Source organism: Pleurodeles waltl, chromosome 12, assembly GCF_031143425.1.
Source record: "Pleurodeles waltl isolate 20211129_DDA chromosome 12, aPleWal1.hap1.20221129, whole genome shotgun sequence".
NCBI lineage: Eukaryota > Metazoa > Chordata > Amphibia > Caudata > Salamandridae > Pleurodeles > Pleurodeles waltl.
Window position 1 is genome coordinate 511,513,072 of NC_090451.1, and position 24,123 is coordinate 511,537,194.

Here is a 24,123-nt window from a genome sequence, read left to right on the forward strand (position 1 = left end):
GGGCTGGTCGCAGTCAAGTGATGTCATAATACCTTACTATGCATGTGATTGGTGTATACTGTTATGACTACTTTTTCTTTCCCATTGGCTGTTGTTGTTAGCCTTCTGGGAATTGTAGTATGTTTCTTGACTGCTGCTATTGAATTAAAGTAAGAAAAGAAACGCATAATACTCGCCTCCGTGTCTTTATTAAAATTAAGACTTTCCGTCATAATACTAGGAAAATCTACATTACCCATCACCGGAGCCACAGGGACACTCCTGTCAGCAGACACTGCACCTCCAGAACCAGCCGCATCGAATCCCTAGGGCGCTGGGTGATAAAACGATGTACTAAACAGCCCCTGTCAAAACGAAAAAACATAGCAAGAAAGAAGCCTCTACCAGGGTCGGATAGTTGCTCACACCACTCCGTTTTGGACAACTCAGTAGAATTAATTTCGATGTTTATGTAAGCAGATGACTGATCGATGTAGACCTATATATAACCTATCGGTCGAAGATGGAATCCGGTAGAGGCCACAATGGAGTCTCATCTTTCTGAGGGAGGTCAGTGTAGAGAACCGAGGAAGTGGAGATGAGGGATAACGAGACCTGATATTTACAGCACCACCAATCCTTACCGCTGATCTGAACGTGGGAAATCAAATAAAGGACATGATCATCCTCATTATCCGAATGGGTAACTCTAAAAACTGCAAACGGGCACAAAGCGGTAAAGAAATCCTTAACACCAGAGCGGCGAACTCTTAGGCTGTGAAATACAGAGCCCTGGAACACCGAAGAGAAGCCGATGATTCAAAAACATGGGATAAAAGGGCCTCGGAAGAACTAACCGGCTCGTTACTCTGTGGGAATTTAGATTTGGCGCCAACGTGTGAACTGCCTGACAGAACGCTGCCAAAGGTTAGATGAACAGCGATATGAATGCGGCTAGCATAGATGTAAAGAAATTGTAAGTACTTGAACAAAAGGCCTTCGCCCCAAGCAGGGAACAGCAAAATAGCTCCACCGGGAGCAAACTATATTTTCATTACGTGGAATGTCCCGCCCGCATTTTCCACATTCCAAAACGCATTAGGCCTCAATTTCTAATTCCTTGAGTGCGCTCAATGGAATGTCAATTTTTTTTCTGGAAAATTAATGCTCAACTTGAAATTAGTTATTAAAACGTAAACAGCCAGAGGATAGAGCATAAAGTCTGAACCTAAAAAAGGATGAAACCGATTGGAACGTGATAAGATCACCGCATTTAAAGCTTCCCAACGAGACCACTGACCACCCTCGAGGGCAGCGCCAACTTCTGCCTTCTACACTCCAAAGCACTGCACACCCCAAAACTAACAAAGCACGGCATAATCCAACTTTGCATAAACATGATCACATACCCTGAATACACTGAACAGAATAGAACACAACCAGTATAGCTCAAACTCGGAATAGCAAACATCAACGCCCCCTGCCGCCTACTACACAAACGAACATAATACAACCCAGGAAAGAAATATACAACACTAGTCCTACATGACTGCACATCACAGACAGCCTGAATAAATAACCTGACATCATCGCAAACCCGAACAAATCAACATACAAAATGTGTTGACATCCCCACATTTACAACATAATCACACTGATAAACGTTCCAGCCATGCCAGAACAGGGAAACGCCCTCAACGCCGACTCCTAAACAACGAAGTCCCGGTTAATGAAATCGGAACGCTTTCCTTAACCACGACTTCGTTGTTTTGTGCCTTAACCACGCATATACCGAATAACGCACATGCGTGGTTAAGGCACAAACAAGGGAGTCGGCTGAGGAGGACGAGGCGGCGACTCAGGTAAGTGGGGCGGGAGTTGGGGTTTTAGATTTTGGGGCGGGAGTTGGGGTTTTAGATTTTGGGGCAGGGGTTGGGGAATCGGGGTATTTTGTGGTGAGTGGGTCGGGGGGGTCGGGGTTTAAGGTATAGGGCTGGGGGGGTCGGGGTATTTTCTGGTTTGGGGGTGGGGGGGTCAGGGTTTAAGGTTTACGGCCCGGGATCGGGGTATTTTCTGGTAAGTGGGTCGGGGGGGGTCAGGGTTTAAGGTTTAGGGTGGGGGGGGGTCGGGTATTTTCTGGTTTGAGGGTGGGGGTGGGGGATCGGGGTTTAAGGTTTAGAGCCGGGGGTGGGGGGGTCGGGGTATTTTCTGGTTTGGGGGCAGGGTGTCAGAGTTTAAGGTTTAGGGCCGGGGGGGGGGTCGGGGTATTTTCTGGGTTGGGGGGTGGGGGGGATGGGGGTTTAGGGCGGGTGGTGGGGGGTTGGGGTATTTTCTGGTTTGGTGCGGGGGTCAGGGTTTAAGGTTTAGGGCGGGGGGGGTCGGGGGTATTGTCTGGTTTGGGGGGTGGGGGGGATGGGGTATTTTCTGGTTTGGGGCGGGGGTCGGGGTTTAAGGTTTAGGGCCGGGGGTGGGTCGGGGTATTTTCTGGTTTGGGGCTGGGGGCGGGGGTGGGGGGGTCGGGGTTTAAGGTTTAGAGGTGGGGGGGTCGGAGTATTTTCTGGTCTGGGGGCAGGGTGTCAGGGTTTAAGGTTTAGGGCCGGGGGAGGGGGGGGTCGGGGGTATTGTCTGGTTTGGGGGGTGGGGGGGATGGGGTATTTTCTGGTTTGGGGCGGGGGTCGGGGTTTAAGGTTTAGGGCCGGGGGTGGGTCGGGGTATTTTCTGGTTTGGGGCTGGGGGCGGGGGGGTCGGGGTTTAAGGTTTAGGGCCGGGGGTGAGGGGGGGGGTGAGGGGTATTTTCTGGTTTGGGGGGCGGGATTTTAGGTTTAGGGCCAGGGGTGGGGGGGTCGGGGTATTTTCTGGTTTGGGGGGCGGGATTTTAGGTTTAGGGCAGGGGTGGGGGTTGGGGTATTTTCTGGTTTGGGAAGGGGGGTCGGGGTTTAAGGTTTAGGGCCGGGGGTGGGGGTATTTTCTGGTTTGGGGGTGGGGGTGGGGGGGGGGGGGGTCGGGGTTTAAGGTTTAGGGCCGGGGGTGGGGGTATTTTCTGGTTTGGGGGGGTCGGGGTTTAAGGTTTAGGGCCGCGAGGGTGGGCGGGGGGGTCGGGGTATTTTCTGGTTTGGGGACGGGGGTTGGGGGGTCGGGGTTTATGGTTTAGGGCCGGGGGTGGGGGGGGGTCGGGGTATTTTCTGGTTTGGGAGGTGGGGGGGGATGACGGGGTTTTATGTTTAGGGCGGGGTGGGGGTCGGGGTATTTTCTGGTTTGGGGGCGGGGGTCGGGGTTTAAGGTTTAGGGCCGGGGATGATGGGGGTCAGGGAGGGGGGGGGGGACGCTTGCAGGAACAATGGATGCCTATCACTAATGCCTTTACCAGGAATGCCTTTACAACGAAAAATCGTTGTTTAGGCATTCGTGGTAAAGGCATTAGTGGTAACGAGGTCGTTGATCCGACCTAGTTGTTCAGGCACTCGTTGTTCCGGCAGGCGTCGTTCCGACATACATTCGCCAGACCATAGTAGCGCCCTGCGAATACGCACAACACAGCTCACCACAACTTCACACACCACTATCACGGCAGAAACTCGTCCATTGTTACTGGCCATAACACGGCACATCCCTGCAGACTCCAAAGCATCACAACCCGGGTCAGTTTCGCTCAGATCTTGGGGACTGGGCAACCATGATAAAAAAGGTCGCTAAAAAGAGACAAGCTCTCCGCCTACATAATCTCACCCGTGTCTCTGCATCACCAGACCTATCTGACAACAAATTACCTACTGTTACAAACGGTACCAGCATGAACAACGCACTTGACCAACCTCGAGCAGCACAACCCAAAGACAAGAGAACCAACCAGAGAAGTAGACCCTGCTCTGCATGTAACCCGAAAAGAACAACAAGCTCCCAGCATGCATGAAACGAAAGATGACAACAGCATCCTTTGGAGTATGCACTATACCAGTGGTAGTGGCAATCTACATAATTATCAAATAAAATGTTCTGGGACATGCTGAGTGAGTGGATTTCAGAAGAGCTGCTTATGGAAGAGTGTTGCTGAGGCTGCTAGTACTTTCTACTTCAGACTGAAAGATAGTAAAATTAGAAAGGCGGCCCACCCTAAGTAGGGCCCCACTGCAGTTCCAGAAGTATACCATCACGGAGTGCAGACATTGGATATCTAATTATTGTTGTACCGGGGACGCAAGCTTCCTTTCGCGCTCAAAAAATGGAGGATGCGTGCTGCTCGCTGGTCGGCATATGTTTTTTTTAATTGGACAGTGATACACTAAATAACAAAAGCAGAGGTTGCAAGCCCCTAACGAGGCTGTCGCTGCAACTGCCCTGATGGACACTCTCGCTCTACTCAAGCCTGGCTGAGGTACAACCAGAGACTACAGTCCAAATGCAAAGGTTAGCTGGTCTTCTTTCAAGTGATCACTGATGCATCCTGATGTTAAACTCGTACTTCATGTGGTGAAACTATTGCCCGGACAGCACTGTTGTGTGTTGAAGTGAAAAAATAGTGAATACTGCCACGCACAGATTGTACGCCATTGTACATCTTAACTTGTCATTTCTTGCTGCATAACTCAAGTCAATCCAGCTGCATGCTTTGTCCTCCATTGGCATATGATTCCAGTGGCCACAAATACACCACATGACCACGTTCAAAGACTATGGGCAGGGCTACTGGAACTATGGGATTGTATGGCTGTGGCGTTCTTCGCACAATAATAGATTTGCTGTATTTGCCACATAGTCCAGCATCTGCTGCATAATCTGCAGATTTTAACAAAAACAGTTGTTTCTGCCTTGGACAGTTCAGAAGTCTAAAGAAAAAAACGCAGTGACACTTGTTGCTGCGCAGAGGGAGGCCCTTTGCAAAGGTTGAGTGGTCACCATTATTTTGCTTATTGCTATATTTGGGTGTTAAACTAGTAGTGATGAAGTGCGACGATTGCCCAGACAGTGTAAAAATGACAAAATAATGAAGTAATACTATCTTAAAATGTGCTGCATTATGCCACATTATTTGCATTTTCTTGCCGCACAATTTACTCAACCATGCCACATAATTTGGTCCTCCCCTGCTGCATAATTTCAGTGGCCCCGACTTCTGGTTCCAGCTTCTTGGCCCGCACCCAAGCATGGTAAGAAATTACATGAACTAAAACTTGAGGAGCACAAATCGCATATATAGCTCATTTATTGATCAGAGGTTTGCTGAAAGATCTCAAGAGCTTCTATGCATTTACGGAAGAGACTGTGTCTGCTCAACAGGTGACATTTTATCATCTACCTGCTATAACAGAAAGAAACAGACATTTTCAATTATGTGTCATAGTAATTTTCGACTCTCAAAGCTGGCGTAGTTTAGAAACGTCCATCATTGTTCGTATCCAAACTCTAAGTACGCTACCCAACCAAAGGATGCTTTTTGTAATTAGCCTATTAAAACTCTTCTTTGAAAAAGGTAAAAATGTGATGGAAAGTGGACTTTAGGCAGAAAGTCTTACAGATGTGGCAGGTTATACTTATTGCGCCAACTGAGGTGGCCATCTGGTCGTTCAATTTAAGCCCCTACATAGATTTTGCTATTCAGCTTTTGCCACCATGAGATGGACTTGGTCTCAATGGGTAAATGTACTAAATGTGGAACATCAGAACCTTGCTTTTTCTTTTCTATGACAAAGGGGGATCCTTTCTTTAAAAAAAAAAACTATGTTTGAGCTGCAAATGAAAAAACTGGATAGTACCTTGGTCGCACACCTAGTTTTGTGTCCCCCACAATGGTGTACTTGAGCTGGCTCATAACAGGAGGTATTTAAAATGCATTGTCACTGGGGACTGGGGCTTTGATGGCAGAGTGGGACATCACCAAGCAAAGGAAGCTCCTCCTACACCCTCACGAATCAGACGGTCTGTGAGCAGGAGTAATGTACTATTGTAACGTAAGGGGAGAGCATTGCTGCAATGAGTTTGGCTCTGTAATGCTAGATTGGAGTTGTATGACTTGGTGCACGTGCCACTTGATGCCAGATTGCCTAATGGAGGCGGTGAAAGCCCGAGCTTGCATGCATGGTTGGGTGGGGTGGATGGCAGCGGAGTGGCCTGTGGGGTAGCAGTGGTGCTGTGCTTGATGTTCTGACAGTGCTCTGATCTTTTCACTGTGACTGGATGCTATGTGTATGCAAGCGTGTGTCATAATGAAGAGAGAGGTGGTTAGAGAAGCATTTTTTTAAATAAACTGAAAACATACCCCACTGGTACTACCCTCTGTTAGGTACAATGTAGTGCTGTGTTGGCCTTGTCCAAGTTGGCTCGAGCTGGAGCAAGCAAGCCTGGTTCCTCTATTCGATTTGGTGCCAGGCAGGATTCCATGAATGCGTGTCCGATGTTTTGGAGGTAGAGCATGAATGTGTGATTGCACCTTCCGATATCTTGCCTAATCCCATTTGGCACAAGCTGGAGCATGCTTGTGCAGTTTTGTCTGAATGAACGTGGAATCATCCAGAACCAGTGCGCAGAATCATATATCAACACACCAGGTTACTGCGACTGAGGAGATGCAATATCTGTGCAAGAGAATCATGCAACAAGTTATAGCTGATAATTTCCGCACAACCCCAGGATTAATTTGGCACGGTGTGCAGGAGTGCACAAGAAAAAAATCAAGTGGGAAGTTCAATAGGGGAGGCCAGGTTTTTACTGCTTCCCATAATGCGTGTTTTGGCTTCATGAAGCACGACTTAACGCCAGAAGACTGGCTAGTTAGCTCGAGACAAAGGTCACCTAATGGACCAAGTGAATGAGTTATTCACACTCAATACTGTATCAGCACCGAAGCCGCCGAGCTGCAGCTAACCTAGACGTAGGACTACAGAGACGGTCTGTGACTGTCCTCGTTCACATTCCTGTGATGATCCAAAGCGCTGGGGGTGAATAGAGAAATCTGCGCTAATTAGCTAATGTTTGTGAACCCAGAGATGATAACTAGCACAGATGCTTTATAAAAAGCTTCCCCTCCTTGACTGAGCCAGTGGAGCGCTGTGGTTGCAGAGGGGGCCGATGCTGTTGAGCGCCAGATGTACGACGCAGAAGCTGAATTATTCTGCCTAGCTACTTGGGTCAGTTACTATTTGCAAGGCTAGTCGTTGTGAAGTCCAGACGGGAGAGTAGTCTGGCTGCTGCACTCTTGAGCCACTGGAGACGGCAGAGGTAAAACAGGCACCACTTAAAGATGCCATTGAAGAGTGGTAACAAACAATGCTTGCCTGCACTCACCGAGGTAATCCAACTAAAGGGAAAAAGGAATAGGCACCCCACAGGTCTAAGAGTGTGGAATGAGGACTGGACGGTCTTGTTAGCGTGAGGGACGAGTGAGAGCTAGCTGCCCAAGGAGAGTGTAGGCACCTCTAGTAAATGTGCAAATGAGTTCAGATTGCATTACACAGGGTTTAAAATTGCAAGCTTTCTTCCAATCTGACTGGCAACTGGGATGGGTCGGGGCACAGTGGTTGGAGTCTGTTGATTCTCCAGCTTTAGAATGATCCCGGTGTCGTTGGTGGGACGGTAATAAAAGAGGTTGAAGGTCTTGATAAGGTAATGGAGGGAAGCAACGTTGCTCCAGAATAGTTGGAGTACGATGTCGGTGCACTGAGCGGTGCCCTCTTCAATGCTGAGTTTGTAGAGCGAGTGGGATATGATCCGTAGTCTTCCTGTGAGGAAAAATCAGCCCCACTTCCCGGTGGTCCCAGAATCCCAAGGTCCTTGAGACTGTCCAGGAAGGTCGTATGATGGACTCTAGGTCACACTCTATTAGTAGGTTATGTGGATCTCTCATATAGTTTTTTTTTTCATTCAACGATGTAGTACTGCTGTAGTTGTCCCAAAAAGAACAAAACTATCTTCTTTAAAAAAAAACATCTGTCCAATGAACATGCAATCACTGAGATCTGCTGAAACATGGATCTGATTTCTGAGATTGACCATGTCCAGAGAACATGCAGCCTGCACATATAACTGACCAAAGGATACATACATTCAATATTAATTCTGTCCAAACATCTTCCTAATTTCTTCATTTAAAACTGCCCAGTGCCTACGTAGCTTCAGATAGCAACTCTATCCAAAGAAGAGGACGTTGGTGACATTAACTCTGAAAAATAAAAGTGTGGTTTGTAAGAAGACACACGTGTTTTCCCATTTGTACGTGCAGCTTCTGGAATCAAATCCGCACAATGAATATACAGTCAGTTCTTTTTTTAACAACCAATGAATATGCAGCTTGGCAGATTTCGTCTATCCAGTGAATATGAAATATCTGACACTTAATCCTACCAATGAATATACAATTTGAGGACTTTAGTTTGTGTCCCACTGAACACCGAGTTTCTCGGATGAGTTCTGTTTAGAGCTTTAGGTTTTTTCATTGTCAGGTGGAAAATTACATGTGGTTGATAAGGCATCCTTGAATGAGGCTCTCAGCATCCAAGACCCTGTATCCCCAATTTGACATCCATCCACAGGGGGCTTGAAGGCAGTGTTTTCAAGATGCACCATCCACCGGAAGGGTTGCTGGTGCCGCTACACAGCACCTACGTAAGATGATGCCTCCATGTAGCAGCTAGTTGTATGTAGCTTTGCTTTTCCAATCTCCCCTGCACATATGATGCCTTCCATGTAGCACCTTTGAGAAGGGGGATTGGAGCTCCTCTCCCCAACCCTGCACACAGTCATTACTATGCCAAGACGAATTTGGCTGCAAACATGACCTCTTCCACGTGTCGTCTCTCTGTAGTAGAGCGCGAGTGGTAGTATGGAGGACTTGGCAACCTACCAAGCTAATCCCCTATGCACCAATCAATGCATCATCTGTCTACAGGGAATTTGATGCCCCTGCAGAAATATATTCACCTAGTGCAACTTAAGGGGACAAACTCCCGTGCAGACAGTGATCCACACACGTAGGAATCCACGGTTCCAGGGACTATGGATAAAGTCACTTTTCAGTGGGCTTCTCATTTACTCTAACTAGGCCAGATTTGGACATTTCTGTGTTTGTTTTTTATTTATTTCTGTGTACACTAGGAACTGAATGTTTTGTCTACACCGTCCGTTAGTACTGGCCATGCCGATAATTCCCAGAGTCAAGCCTGGAAGAGACCCATTCTTCGCAGTGCCACGACCATCATCATCAGTCTTGAAGAAAGACCCTGAAACTCAAGGCTTTGCATTCAAGGAGTTCATAGACTGAGGCCTAGCCTCATTTGAGATTGTTTCAAGTCCTACCCTGTTAGCCGGTCATGTCTTCTCCATGAAGGGGCTTCAATAAGTGCAACACATACAGCTGGGCATTGCAAGAGGACTAGCTAGCTCAGGCCCCATTACAATATGAGTGAAGTCCATGGGTGTGCATGATGGAGTCTGCGAAGAAGTAACAGCCCATGTCTAGGATAGAAAAGGTCCACCGGAACATTGTTCTTGCTATTTAAAATATGTAAAGGACTAGTTTATGTGTTGTATTGGTGTTTATCAAGCACTTCCCTTGCCCCTTGTGAGGCCCAATACATGTTTAGATCTTAATTAAGACACTTCGCATGTTCGTAGGCACTATCAGTTCTTGTAGAGGGAGAAGTTGAGGACCAACACTTGCTCCCTCATTCCTATCCTATTCTCATCTCCTCTGCTCCACTCTCTTGCTTGCACCACTGCTTTGAACTAGCCTATGCAAGGTGTTAAGCACTATACAGGGCCTGACATGACACATTAAGACAAAGCGCTTAGGTCTGTATGATGGTTACGGTTTTTGGATGGTGATCCACGCGGGCAGTGCACTTTTCTTAATGAAGTGACCGAAAGGACAAATGCGTGCTTTATAAAACTGGCCCATAAATAAACCACTCATGTGTTGATAAAAACCAAGGATGCAGAGACTCTCCACCACATGCGTTACCCATCTGCAAGACGCTTATGCACATGCAAGGTAACTTTTTTTTTTTTTAAACAGGATAAGCAGATGGCAATGTCTCCTTGGTGTGTCTAAATATGGAGAGAGGATAGTATTTTTGTGGTCACTAGCCCATTCCAAACAAATCAAGGCCACTGCTGAATCCACTGCCTCTGAAGTCCAGTACACAAGTCACATCCTGGTGCACTTCTGTAGGATGGATCAAGGGAGCCCCTTTTTAGTTTTGGCTTGCAGGATGTATCTGTAATAGGTGTGGGCAATTAATTCTGCTCCGCCAGCGGAGTTCGCGGAATTTTGGCCACTCTGCATTACGCTAGCAATGTGGCGCTCCGGCCAAATTTTAACTGCCACATGTTTGTGTTTTTTTTCTCACGCACGGCTCACCAACTGTAAGTTGCCAAATGAGAATTGATGACCCATAGAGCGATTTTCAGGCGCTATGCGGGCACCCAGCAAGATTTTCTTACCACGGGCACTCCCGACTGTTCACATTGAGAAAGCTGCTGCTAGAGTAGAGAATCTACTTGAATGGCAGCAACACCCTCTGGCATGTCGCGTGGTGTTGTATGTGCTGATTTCAGGAACAGAACAAGCTCCCAGGGCTAAAAATCAGAGTGAGCAGCACAACGTATTGCTTTCCGCCCATTCCTGAAACTCCACAGAATCTTGTGGCGTTTTCATGTAAATTCTGCCCAACCTTAATTTGTCCCAGTTCTTTAAAATTCACATAGTGTAGGTTTTGGCTCCACCCAGTTGTGTAACTCCATCTTCCAAGAAGTGCCTCCATCAAAATGCATGAGGGACTATTTTACATCCAAAAAGTACACTAAAACATCACGCTATTTGTCATATTCAATACTTTATCTTCTAAGTGCATTCTATACTGAAGGCAATCCTTTTGTTTGCTATTTTTCCTATCGCTATTATCCCCTTTGTTGGCAAAGCTGATAGGGCAGGTGTTAAAGTGGTAAACTGTATTGAGCATGTAACACATATAAACAACATTTGTAAATGCCTTTGTAAATGTGCTTTGGCACATAAAACTTGGTTTTGACCATGCTTGATCTTCTTGCGGTCACAAACATAATGATGCTGCCGGTATGTACTCTCCTAATATCTAAGTAGGGTTTACTTTGGCACCTTGCTAATTCTTGTGTATCTGATTGCAGACTAGTGTAATATAATCAGAATAAAAATTGCGGTTTACCTGCACGGTTTTGTTAAATAATTAAAGGGTGGGTACAATGCGAAAGTTGAAACCCAGCCTATTTAGATATTAGATTGTACAGTGAACACTGAACACGCTCAGCACATGCTAAGAAATAACGTGTGTTAAAAACACTCCGAATAACAGATTGCATAAGAAGGTATATATGCAGCGTTAAAGACCCCACCACTGGGGCAGCTAAAATGCCTATGTTTCAAGCAACATTTCATGCCCAGTAATTAGGTGAGGGGTGCACGCACAGGTAATAATTGAAATAAAACAGACACCACAAAACCATTTTAAAATGGCCTCTAAGTGCAGTACAAAAGTCTCTAAGCGATGATGAGATACTGTTTTGTGGCCAGGGCAGCCTATTAGCAAAGAGGAGCAGCTGGAACCAGGTCTTGGGGTGATATTGAGCACCCCTGGTCCAATATGGGCAGTTTTGGAACCTCGAGAGATGAGCTGTTGAGGGCGGGAAGCATGCAGCCAACAAACTGGTTGTACACCTTGAAGGAAAAGACGCAACGGTGCTCGACCGAGAGCTCCGCTCAGACTGCAACATCACCGGCACAGAGATGGAGGGGGGGTTCACGCCACCTTTGGGGGAAAGGGTTTACAGCAATGCCTAGTGTCGCAGAGAACGCGTGTTTTGGCTTCCTGGAGCACGGCTTAACGCCAGAAGACTAGTTAGGTCGAGACAAAGGTCACCTAATGGACCAAGGTAATGAGTTATTCGCACTCAACGCTGTATCAGCACCGAAGCCGCCGAACTGCAGCTAACCTAGATTTAGGGCTGCGGAGGCGGGTTCAGCGGGGACACCGGAATGCCATTCTCAGTACAAGACGCCCAAAGAATGGAAGATACGCCATAAACGTGATATTGTAGGCCCACAGGGGGCTCTCAAAAGAGCGCTACAAAGAACTTTGTAACCCATAAGGTTCAGCTGGTCTCCTGACAACAGGAGGAATTGGCTTTCAAACGTGCTCTGTTTCTGGGGAGAAGCAGCTCAAGAAATGTACGTGCCCTCGGCCCCACTTTTAAAATATCAAGCACCAGATTTAAATGTAGTACGGAATTAAATTTGATTAGTGGCTCTGGCTTGGTTTTCAGGCTGAGCGTCAGTTACCAAATTTTAGCACAGCGCCAGATCACACTTAGGTTGATCCACCCTAGCTCGCTGTCGAGGATGAATAAACTCGCAGCAGTTCCCCTTAAACAACAACAACTGCCCGTGTTGCTGATGTGACGCACAATAGTTAACATCTATGGTGTGGGTTAGAATAAATTAGGCTTGACGTGGAAAATGTAAGAAACATCGTTGTAAAAACGTAGATTTAAAAAAAATATCTTGATATTTTCAAAAGTGTCAGACTACCCTAAATGAAACAAAAACGTCTGCGGGCCAGAAAACACCTCAGTTTAGAATGAAGCGGACAAAATAACAAGTGCAGAACGCAACCAGGGGACAAGTGTCATAAACCCACCAGAGGAACAACAACTATAGTCAGCTCAAAATGGCTGATTTATCATGAAAACACCACTAGTGTCAGTGGTATAGCCAGTACGTCATGAAGATTCGTCAAAGGAAAGACATTCTTACACCCCCCCCCCAACAAAAAAAACGCTGTTCGAGTTATAAAATACAATAATTAGGGTTGAGGCACCTTGGGCCTCTGGACCACGGTGCCACCGCACCAATGGTGTGTTAAAAATGACTTGTGCAGATAGACACAGCCCCACAGAGTCCTGCACACGGGCTCTGTGCGAGGGTGCACATCGGGTAACCGGCTGACACGCTGCCGTACACGGTGCAGCTATACCTGGGGCCTCGCTGTGCTCTTGCAGCAGTCAATGCAATGTCTGTCTCCGGCTCTTCTGCGCTCACCTGGTCTCCGCCAGCAGCCTCAGTCCTGGTCAGCGAGTCCCAGGCCCATTCCTTCTCCCGCTCACTGCACCTCTATCCTGCTCCCAGTGAGTGACTAGTTGTTTGCACACAGTAAGCAGCTGGCTGCAGTCACCCTGTATCCAGGACAGCAGCGGAGTCTCCCCGGAGCTCTGACTGCCCCAGCACGCCCCCGGCCCCGACAGGGCCTTTTAAAAGCCATCTGTCCACGGCCCCCAGCCCCGACCGCTCACGGATCTCAGCAGTGAGTCTGAAGGCTCGCCCATCAGAGAGGAGTCGGTTTAACAGCCACAATGCCAGCCCTGACCACCCTCAGGGCAGGGCCCCAGGCTCTGCATTCTGGGGGTCTTAAGGTTTTCAATGCTAAGGCGAGCAATCCATTTCAATGGGCACAGGACAACTGTGGTTCTGCCAAGGTGACAGAACTTCAGTCTCCTCCCTCCTCCCCCAAAATGGGCCAATGACTGAACAGAGGTCCAGGGAAGTGACCTCACGGAATGTAGGTGTGCCTAGATATCAAACGAAGTCCTGTACGAGCATTGACCACGCACATAGCTGTCGCCTTTGGGACCTATTGGTTTTGTCTATGGTTTTTAGTGGTGCACGACTTTAAGTTACACTCATCATCAAATGTTTCTTGCAGTCCTAGAGTTTTCCAACACCAATGAACACTACAACAAGACCTATGACACCCCAAGATCTCCTTTAGGGGGCTAAATCTACAGTTATTCTGCCTTGCTCCAAAGGCAAATTCAACTCAGCACCCATAAAAAGGAACTTTAGATTCACGCTTACTCAAATTGCCCACACAAAGTAAAGAAAGTAGTCCAAACAAGCTAGCAACTAAAGTCTTATCCAAGGAGAAGGAAAGACCAACATTCAATGCCATAACTTCTAAGCTACCACAAACACAGTGGTATGGGCCAGCTATCAACAACAGATTACTGAATTAGGGAAAACTAGAGTCTGTCTGCACAGAATTCAGAGTCAAAAGGAAGATCAGTGACCAAATTAAACAAGCCTATGCGAGAGATATTGGCTTTGGCAATGTGTTTTCGCTATGATGTAGGCCACTGTGGCTGCTGTTCAGCATGGCGAAAGGTTTGCAGCATGGGGTGAGGTGGGTTTGTGTAGATTAAAGGGAGGTAGCTTGGGGTAGAGTGGTATGGGGTGGACTGGAGTAGAGTGGGGAGATGTAGATTGGAGTAGAGTGGAGAGGAGTATATTGGGACAAAATTAAATGGAGTACTGTAGGGTAGACTGGGGTAGATTGCAGTGGAATAGACTGAAGTAGAGTGAGGCTGTGGCATAACAAAGCCCCCCGCAGATACTGGTGTGAAGTGGAGTGGGTTAGCTTGGGTTGGAGTAGAGTGCAGTAGACTGGTTTATAGTGTGGTGGAGTGGGGTAGATTGGGGAAGAGTGGAGTGGGATGGCTTGAATGGAATGTGGTAGCTTGGAGTGGAGTGGGGCAGATTAGGGTGGGGTGGAGGGGGGCATAATGGAGTGGTGTGGGGTAGACTGGGTGGATTAGAGTAGGGTAGACTGGAATTATAGTAGAGTAGATTGGAGTAGAGTGGAGTAGAGTGGGGTAGATTGGACTGGAGTGGAGTAGACCATTGTAGATTTGAGTGGGCTGGGGTAGACTGGAATGGAGTGGGGTAGAGTGGAGTGAGGTAGAGTGGGATGGGTAGACTGGAGAGGGATGGGGTAGATTGGAGTGAGCTATACTGGAGTTGAGTGGGGTATATTTGTTCAGAGTGGGGTAGATTGGGATAGATTACAGTGGAGTGGGGTAGAGTAGAGTGAGGTAGAGTGGGATGGGTAGATTGGAGTGGGGTGTAGTGGGATGCGGTAGACTGGAGTGGAGTGCATTGGGGTAGACTGTAATTAGAGCTGAGTGGAGTGGGGTAGATTAGGGTGGCGTGGGGTAGATTAAGGTGGAGTGGGGAAGGTTGGAATGGGGTAGATTACACTGGATTAAAGTAGGGTAGATTAGAATAGAGTGGGGTAGACTAGGAGAGACTAGAGTGGGATAGTTCATAGTATATTGGAATGGAGTGGGGTAGATTCTAGTGGGTAGATTGGGATGGGTGAGATAGATTGGAGCAGAGTAAAATGAGTGGATTAGATTTGGGTAGATTGGAATGGAGTGGGTTCATTGGGGGAGAGTGGAGTGGGGTAGACTGGGATAGATTGCAGTGGGATACATTGTGGTAGAGTGGATGAGTGGGGCAGATCTGGATAGACTGGAGTAGGACAGATTTGGGGTGGAGGGAGAAGGGTAGAGTGGAGTGGTGTTGGATAGATTGGAGTGAGTTTGAAATTGAGTGGGGTAGAGTGGAATAGATTTGCGTGGAGTGGGATAAATTAGAGTGGGGTGGAGTGGGTAGAATCAAGTGGGGTAGATTGGGTGCATTAGAGTGGGGGTAGACTGGGTGCATTAGAGTGGGGGTAGATTGGAATCTAGTGGGGTAGACTAGGGTAGGGTAGAGTGGAGTGGGGTAGATTGGAGTGGGATGGATTTTGGTACAGTGGAGTCGATTGGAGTGGGTAGATTTGCATGGGGTAGATTAGGGTAGATTGGGGTGGTGTGGGGTAGACTGGAATGGGCTAGTGACAGAGTGGAAGTGGTTCAATTGGTGCGGAGTGGGTTAGATTGAAGTGGGGTGGGGTAGATTTGAGTGGAGTGGGGTAGACTGGAGTGAAGAGGCCTAGAATGGAGTAGAGTAGGGGAGACTAGGGTAGAGTGGGGTGGGGTATGTTGCAGTGGAGTAGGGTAGAATGGGGGTAGAGTGCAGAGGGGAGTAGAGTAAGGTAGATTTGAGAGGACTGAGGTAGACTGGAGCGGAATGGGGCAGATTGTGATAAGACTGGAGTGGGATAAACTGAGACAGATTGGAGTGCGGTAGACTGGAGTTGAGTGATGTAGATCGGATTGAAGAGCAGTAGATTAGAGTTGGGTAGATTGGTGTGGTAGAATGGAGTGAGGTACACTGAGTTGGGGTGGATTGGGGTGGACTGAACCAGAGTGGGGTAAATCAGAGTGGGGTAAATTAGGGTGGAGTGTGGTAGAATGGTATGGGGTACAATGGAGTGAAGTGGAATGGGGTAGCTTGGGATGGAGTGAAATGTGGTAGATTAGCATTTAGTGTGGTGGAGTTGGGTAGACTGGGAAGAGTGGGGTGAGTGGGCAGATTAGGATTGAGTGAAGTAGATTGGACTGGAGTTGGGTAGATTGGAGTGGGGTAGATTGGATGTATTTACAGTGGGGTAGATTGGACTGAAGTGGGGTAGACTGTGATAGATTGCAGTCATATAGATTGGAGTTGGCTAGTTTGCAGTGGGGTAGTTTGAGGTAGATTGCAGTGGAGTGTGGCAGACTGGAGTGTAGTGGAGCATAAGGTGGTGGATTCAAGTGGGGTAGAGAGTGATTGGAGAAGAGTGTGACTGGAGTAGATTGGAGTAGAGTTGGACAGATTAAGTGGAGTGTTGTAGAGTGGGGAAGATAGGGTTGGACTGGAGTAGAGTTCAGTGGACTGTGGTAGGGTGGAGCCAGGTAGACTGAGTGGGGTAGACTAGAGTGGGACAGTTTGGAGTGGGGTAGATTAGGGTGGAGAGGGGTAGATTAAGGTTGGAGTGGGGTAGACTGGACTGCGATAGATAAGAGTGGATTAGAGTAGATTAGAATGGATTGGGATAAACTGGGATACATTGAAGTGGGATAGTTTGGAGTAGGGTGGTTCGTGGAAGAGTGGAGTGAGGCAGACTGGTGTGGGGTAGAATGGGGTAGACTGGGAAGGGGTTAGGTAGATTGGAGTGGGTTAGACTGGGGTAGAGTGAGGTAGATTAGAGCGTGGTAGATTAGGGCGAGGTGGAGGGAGGGGGGTAGCGTGGCATGGGGTAGACTGAGTGAAGTGGGGTGGATTAGAGTTGGGTACAGTGGAAGTGAGTGGGTAGATTGGGAGAGAGTGGAGCGGGTTAGACTCTAGTGGGAGAGACTGTGGTAGATTGGATGAGTGGGGTAGTGTGGAGCAGGGTTGATTGGTGTGGAGTGTGATAGGGTAGAGTGGAGTGTTGTTAGATTGAGTGGGGACTGGAACTGAGTGGGGTAGATTGAGAAAGATTGGAGTGGGGTAGACTGGGAAAGAATGGAGTGGGGTGGATCAGGATAGAGTGGAATGAGGTAGATTGGAGTGGAGTGGGGGAGAGTGGAATGAGGAAGATGTGGGTTGATTTCGGTGGCGTGGAGTGGGGTAGATTAGAGTGATGTGGGGTAGAGTGGAGTGGGATTGATTTGAGTGTGGTAGATTGGGTGGGTTGGAGTAGAGTAGATTGGAATGTAGTGGGGTAGATTGGAGTGGGATAGAGGGGGTAGATTTAAGTGGGATAGATTGGAATTAGGTAGATTGGAGTGGGGTAGAGTGGAGTGGGGTAGAGTGGAGTGGGGTAGAGTGGAGTGGCGTAGACTGGGGTGGGGTAGATTGGAGTGGGGTGGAGTAGACTGGAGCGTGGTAGACCGGAGTGGGGGGTTGATTAAAGTAGGGTAGATTGGGGTGGGGTAGATCGGAGTTCGATAGTGGGATGGAGTGGGGTGAGTGGATTTGATTGGATTAGATTGAATTGGAATATGGTAGACTGGAGTGGAAATGGTAGATTGGGCTACAGGAGTGGAGTGGGGTAAATTGGGGAGGAGTGCAATAGATTATGGAGGAGTGGGGTAGATTGGGGTAGAGTGGAAACTGGAGTGGAGTGAGGTACACTGGAGTGGAGGGAGGTAATTTGGAGTGGACTGGGCTGGAGTGGAGTAGGGTAGATTGTGACAGACTTGAGTGGGGTAGACTGAGCTAGATTGGAATGGGGTAGAGTTGAGTATATTTGAGGAGTGGGGTACAGTGGAGTATATTGGAGTGGAGGATGGAGTGGGGGCAAATTAGGATAGAATGGGGTAGACTAGACTGGGGTAGATTGGAGTGGAGAGGCCTAAATTGGACTGGGGAGGAGTGGAGTCGGGTAGATTATAGTGGAGTCGGGTAGATTAGGGTGGAGAGTGGTAGATTACGGTGGAGTGCCGTAGATGAGAGTGGATTAGATTAGAGTAGAATGGAGTGGAGTAGACTGGGATAGATTGGAGTGGGATACTTTGTGGAAGAGTGGAGTGGGGTAGAGTGGAGTTAAGTAAATTGGAGTGGAGTGTTCTGAATTGGGGTAGAGTTGAGTGGAGTGTGGTAGGTTGGGGTCAGGTAGATTGGAGTTGAGTGGGGTAGATTAAGGTGGAGTGGGGTAGACTGGAGAGCAGTAGATGAGAGTGCATTAGAGTAGAGTACATTAGAATGGAGTGGAGTAGACTGAGATAGATTGGAGTGGGGTAGTTTGTGGCAAATTGGAGTGGGTTAGAGTGGAGTGTGGTGAATGGGGTAGACTGGAGTGGGGTGGAGTAGACTGGATGGGGTAGACTGGAGTGGGTTAGACTGGTTTAGCGAGGTAGATTGGGGTGGAGTGGGGTAGATTGAGTGGAGTAGGGGTAGAGTGGAGTAGACTGGAGTGGAGTATATTAGGTGGATTAGAGCTGGGTAGATTGGAATGGAGCGGGTAGATCGGGGGAGTGGAGTGAGGCAGACTGGGTACATTGTAGTGGGATAGCTTGTGGTGGAGGGGATGAGTGGGGTAGATTTGGATAGAGTGGAGTAGAGTAGATTGGGGTGGAGTTGGATAGATTTAGTGGAGAATGGAACTGGGTAGGGTAGATTGGGAAAGAGTGTAGAGGAGTGGGGTAGATTGGAGTGGAGTTGATTTGGGTGGCATGGAATGGGGTAGATTAGAGTGGAGTGGGGCAGACTGCAGTGCAGTAGATTGGGTGGATTAGAATAGAGTAGATTGCAACATAGTGGGTTAATTGGTATAGGATAGAGAGGGTAGATTGGAGTTGGGTAGATTGAAGTGAGGTAGTTTGGAGTGTGGTTGAGTGGGGTGGATTGAGTGGGGTAGAGTGAGGTAGATTGGTGTAGCTTGGAGTGGGATAGATTGTGGTAAGTGTGGGGTAGATTGCAGTAGAGTAGACTGGGGTGGGGGTGGAGTGATGTGGAATTGGTTTGATTTGGATGGAGTAGGTCAGATTGAAGTGGAGAGTGGTAGATTGGAGTGGAGGGGTAGATTGGACTACAGTGGAGTGGAGTATGGTAGATTGGGGAGGAGTGGGGTAGAATGCAGAGGAGTGGGGTAGATTGGGGTAGAGTGGAATGGGGTAGATTGGCACAGGGAGTGGAATGAGGCAGATTGGAGTGGACTGAGGTAAACTGGAATGGTGCAGGGTAGATTGTGGAAAACATGAGTGGGGTAGAGTGGAGTAGGGTAAAATGGAATGGGATGGGATGGGATAGACTGAACTGTGGTAGATTGGGGTGGAGTGGGGTAGATTGGGGTGGAGTGGGGTAGACTGAAGTGGAGTTCGGTAGACTGGATTGGAGAGTGGTTAGTGGAATAGACTGGAATGGAGTGGGGTAGACAGGGGTGGAGTGGGTTGGTTTAGGATAGATTGGAGTGACGTAGATTGGAGTGGACTGAAGTGGAGTGGGGTATGTTGGGTTAGACTGGAGCGGAGTGGGGCATATTCGAGTGGAGTAGCCTGGGATAGAGTGGATTGGGGTGGGGTTCTTTGGGCTAGTTTGAGTGCAGTAGATTGTAGTAGAGACGGGTAGATTGGATTGGGGTCGATTGGAGTTAGAGTGGAGTGGGGCAGATTGCGGTAGAATGGAGTAGAGGGTGGTAGACTGAAGTGAGGTGGGGTAGACTGGAGTGGGGTGAATTGAGGGAAGGTGGAGTGGAATAAACTGGAGTGGGGCAGGGTAGACTGGAGTTGAGTGGGGTAGATTAGAGTGGGGTGGGTTCAGATGGACTGGGGTAGATTGGTTCAGATTGGAGTGGAGCAGGGTAGACTGAAGTGGAATGGGGTAGGTTCGGGTAAATTCAGTGGAGTAGACTGGAGTGGAGTAAACTGAAATGGAGCAGTGTAGCCTGGGTGGAGTAGAATGGAGTACACTGAAGTGAAGTTGAGTGGAGCAGACTGGGGTAGACTGGATTGGAGTGGGGTAAGTGGTGTGGAGGGGCGTAGAGTAGAGAGGCATGTTGTGTCGTGGAGTGAGTGGCATAGTGGAGTGATGTGTCATAGGGTGTCAATGCGGATGGGTGAAGAGTGGAGTGGCATGTAGTAGAGTGGCGTGGCATAGAATGGAAGGCACGGAGTGCAGTGCTGCAATGTGGAGTATGCATGGTGTGGTAGTGCACTGCCATTACAAACAACCCATTTTCAAGTGAAATAACCATGACATTGCAGAGATAGAGTTTTACTGTACACAAACGATAATGTGTGGAATTGTCATCACCTAATGAACTGATGTGTTTTGATCATATTCAAATACTTGTTTCCACAAAAAGTACTATATTTGTATTTCAGTAAGTCTGATATGTTCTGAAATATCAGAACAGTTCATTTTTGTTGTGTGCCAGAAAACAAAGAACATCCTACACCCTCTTCTGTCACATGGCTACTCAGCAGGATTGCCATGTATTTATCTCACTTTGAAGTCAGAGGAAAAAAGTAAACAACAAGCTCCCTAGAAGTCAGAGCTTGATATTTGGCTTGTCTTTTAATAACAGGAAATGAGACAAGATAAAAAACAGATTTAAAGACCTGTTTACAGAAAACGTGTACTCGGAAGGATACAGAAAATGAGGTATGCTTTTGAGAGGGGCGAACTCAAGCTTAGCAACCTAAAGCAAAAAAAGCAAGGAAATAGAATGCAAGCAAATATGAGTTACAAATCACAAAGCCAATAGAAAGCAATGGGTTTAATGCATCCCCAGCGAAGCTTTCCGAATCTCCACAATAAGTCATAAGTAAATGAGACATCTTCACTGTCTGGTCAGCTTTGCCCAAAAAAACTGGCATAAAATAGCTCCAGAAGTCACTGGCGACCAATTTAAGCAGGCATTCAAAAGAAATTGGTTTAAGTTGCCATTAGTGCATTAGGAGTCTTGCCTCAGTCTACCTAAAAAAATCTTTTACTATAAATTAGAAAACGCCCTTGAATTGGACTGGCATGACCTGCTGAACACCCCTCAGCCGTCGCTTACCATCAAAGTGTGCACAGAGATTCTCTCTGACTTGTCTTGTGTTCTTCTCTGGATGTTTACAGGACCAAATAAATTGAAGAGCTGCAGCAATTACGTTTACACTGAACCACTGAAAGAAAAAAGAAAAGAAAAAATGAATGGACCTCAAACAGCATCATTATGTTCCAATAAACAAATTACACCCTGGCTTATGTCATGGAGTGAAGGAACAAAGCCATGCTATGAGAAGAAATATGCTTGTCACTGCAGCTTTGGTTCCAAAAACTGAGAAGCATGATCTCAAATCAAGAACAAGTATTGGCAAAGCCAATAAGTCTTGGCTATGCAAGAGCTACAGCTTTGCCAATGTATTTTAACCATGTTGTACACCAGTGTGGCTGCTGTTCAGCTTGTTTAAAGGTTTGTGGTGTAGAGGAGAGTGGTGTGGAGTAGGGCGGTGTACAGTAGAGTGGCACTGAGAGGGGGCATTCTATGGAGTGCAGTGTTGCAGAGTGGAATAGGTTGTCACAGAGTGGAGTGTTGCAGAGTGGAGTGTCAGAGCAGAATGTTGTAGAGTGGAATGTAAAAGAGTAGAGTGGAGTGTTGTGGATTAGAATGGAGAGTTGTGGAGCAGAGTGGAGTGGCATAGCGTTGAGTAAAGTATAGTGACATGGAGCGGTATGGAGCAGCCTAGAGTGCAGTGGCATAGCATACAGTGGATTAAGTGTCAGAGTGGAGTGGTTCAGAGTAGATTGGTGTGGCGTACAGTGACAGAGTGGAGTGGTATTGAGCAAGATAGAGGTGGCCTAAAGTGTCGCAGAGTGGAGTGTCACAGAGCAGAGTGTGTGGCATGGAATGGCAGAGTACAGTGGAATAGAGTAGAGTTTTGTAGAGTGAAGTGGTGTGGAGTGGCACAGAGTGAAGTGATGTAGAGTGGAGTGGTGTAGACAGGAGTGGAGTAGAGTGGTGAAGTGTGTCTTGGAGTAGACTGTTAAGGCAGAGAGCGTCGTAGAGTGAAGTATGCATGGTGTAGTAGTACACTGCCTTTACAGACAACACATTTTCAGTTGAAATTATCATTACATTTGCACAGACATACAGTTTTACTGATAAAACTATACAGCGGACAAGGAATGTATGGAAATTGCATCACCACATGTATTTATTTTTTCAGATTATATTAAAATGTTTTTTACACCACACTTCAGAATTACAAAATAAAGTGTTTCATTTGTGGTTTCCTAATTCGGATATATTCAGGAATATTGACACCGTTCATTTACAGAGAATGAAATTGTGTTTTGTGCTAGAACAAAACAACATCCTACAGACTTTCCTCTCACATGGGTACTCAGCAGGATTGTCACAAAACCCTCTCACTTGGAGGTCAGAAACAGAAAGGTAAACACCAAGCTTCCTCAGAAGGCAGAGCCTTACATTTGAACTCAGTCATTGAATGCACAGTAAATCTGACAAGATTAGAACAAAGTTTAAAGGCTTGTTCAGAGAAAGTGAGCACTTGTGGAAGAATACAAGGAGCAATGGTGAACAGGCTATGCCCTGCTGTACAGCCTAAAACAAAGCCAGCAAATAGGAAGCAAGCAAGTGTGAGTTACAAACTATAAAGCCAATGGTAAGCAATGGGCGGAATGCATTCCCAGGGAAGCAGAAAGTCCCCAAGATGCCTTTGCAGACAGACAGCTGTGCTCTCTGGTGGCTTTGACCTACAAAGTGCTGGGTACAGTCTGTCTTTACCCTACCACACTACCCAACACATGGCATCTCAACAGCATGCCAGCATTAAACTAGTTCAGTGATAGCTTTACCTGCTTCGAAGAGCCCAATCATGCCAGCCATACATTTCAGGAGAATGAGAGGATTTCTTGAATGATTCGCTAATAGCCCATTTTCTTTACATACCAAAATTCTGTGAGGTGGCACTCAAAGCAATCTTACAGTCTTACATACCCAAACTGAAGTGGTATATGTTACCCCTAAAAACGCATCTTCCCCAAGACACAGGCATCTCTGCACACCACCACCAAGACCCCAAGGTAAAGACCAACCCGCATCAACTTAAACAATCACTCCGCAACCACATTCCAGCAATGTGATAACTTTGTGTGGAGTATTCACTTAATCCACACAGAGCTGTACTTGACTCAACTAGCTGCAAATAATGAAGATTGTTGGTGCAATGAAGGACTCCAGAATAACTCAGCACTGCTCTATGTATGAAGATGACACAGATGATCAGATTCCTATTTGTTAGATACATTTATAATGAGTGACTTCATTCACTCTTAGGCCATCCCTGATGCTCCTCCCCTTTCCTTAAGCCTGATGAAATATTGACATTGTTGTCCGTGTCGTATACAGATGACAAGTCAACGATGATCAGGGACTCTTGCTGTCTTTCGTCAAAGGGGAGGAGGGGCATTGTCTGCCGGTGCTGCTGCTGTGTCTTCAGCTGGTCTGAATCCAGACTGGTTGTGTTCAGGATGAGGTTCTGTTTAACATCTTCTTTGAATGTTATGACCAAGATTTTGTTTGGTAATTGAGTCCAATAACGCGCACAACAGAAAGATCTAGTAGCATTAATAAACAAAGCAGTCTACAGTGTACAGCCCGCAAATCCTCCAATTGAATGTGCTGACGCCTTCTGATAGAGAAGCCAGAACATTTCTGGATTTTGTTATCTGGTCCAAAAAGTGTCACCACACAGAACAAGCACTGTCTGCATTGGCAAATCCAACAGGTATGGCCTTGACAAGCCTCCAATGTTTTGTTTTTTACAAATATCTACAATACGAAAATGAACTTAATAAATCTGAAAAAACAAAAGATACCAGATAGTAGTTCCTCGATCAGACACTGCCATCTGCTTGCAGCTGGGTAATGTCTTCTGACCTTTAGGAACAATAAATCTGATAGTATTGCATTCGCCACCCATGTG

At 47.1% G+C, this 24,123-nt stretch overlaps 1 protein-coding gene across 3 annotated transcripts in view; it reads right to left on the minus strand.

The window, feature by feature from the left end:
• CCDC102A (coiled-coil domain containing 102A) overlaps window positions 1–24,123 on the minus strand; it is a 272,741-nt gene that overhangs the window by 166,646 nt on the left and 81,972 nt on the right. For all 3 annotated transcript variants that reach the window (XM_069217331.1, XM_069217330.1, XM_069217332.1), the window contains exon 2: window positions 21,189–21,297. The gene's annotated coding sequence lies outside the window, so the exon portion shown is untranslated. The remainder of the gene's footprint in view (window positions 1–21,188; window positions 21,298–24,123) is intronic.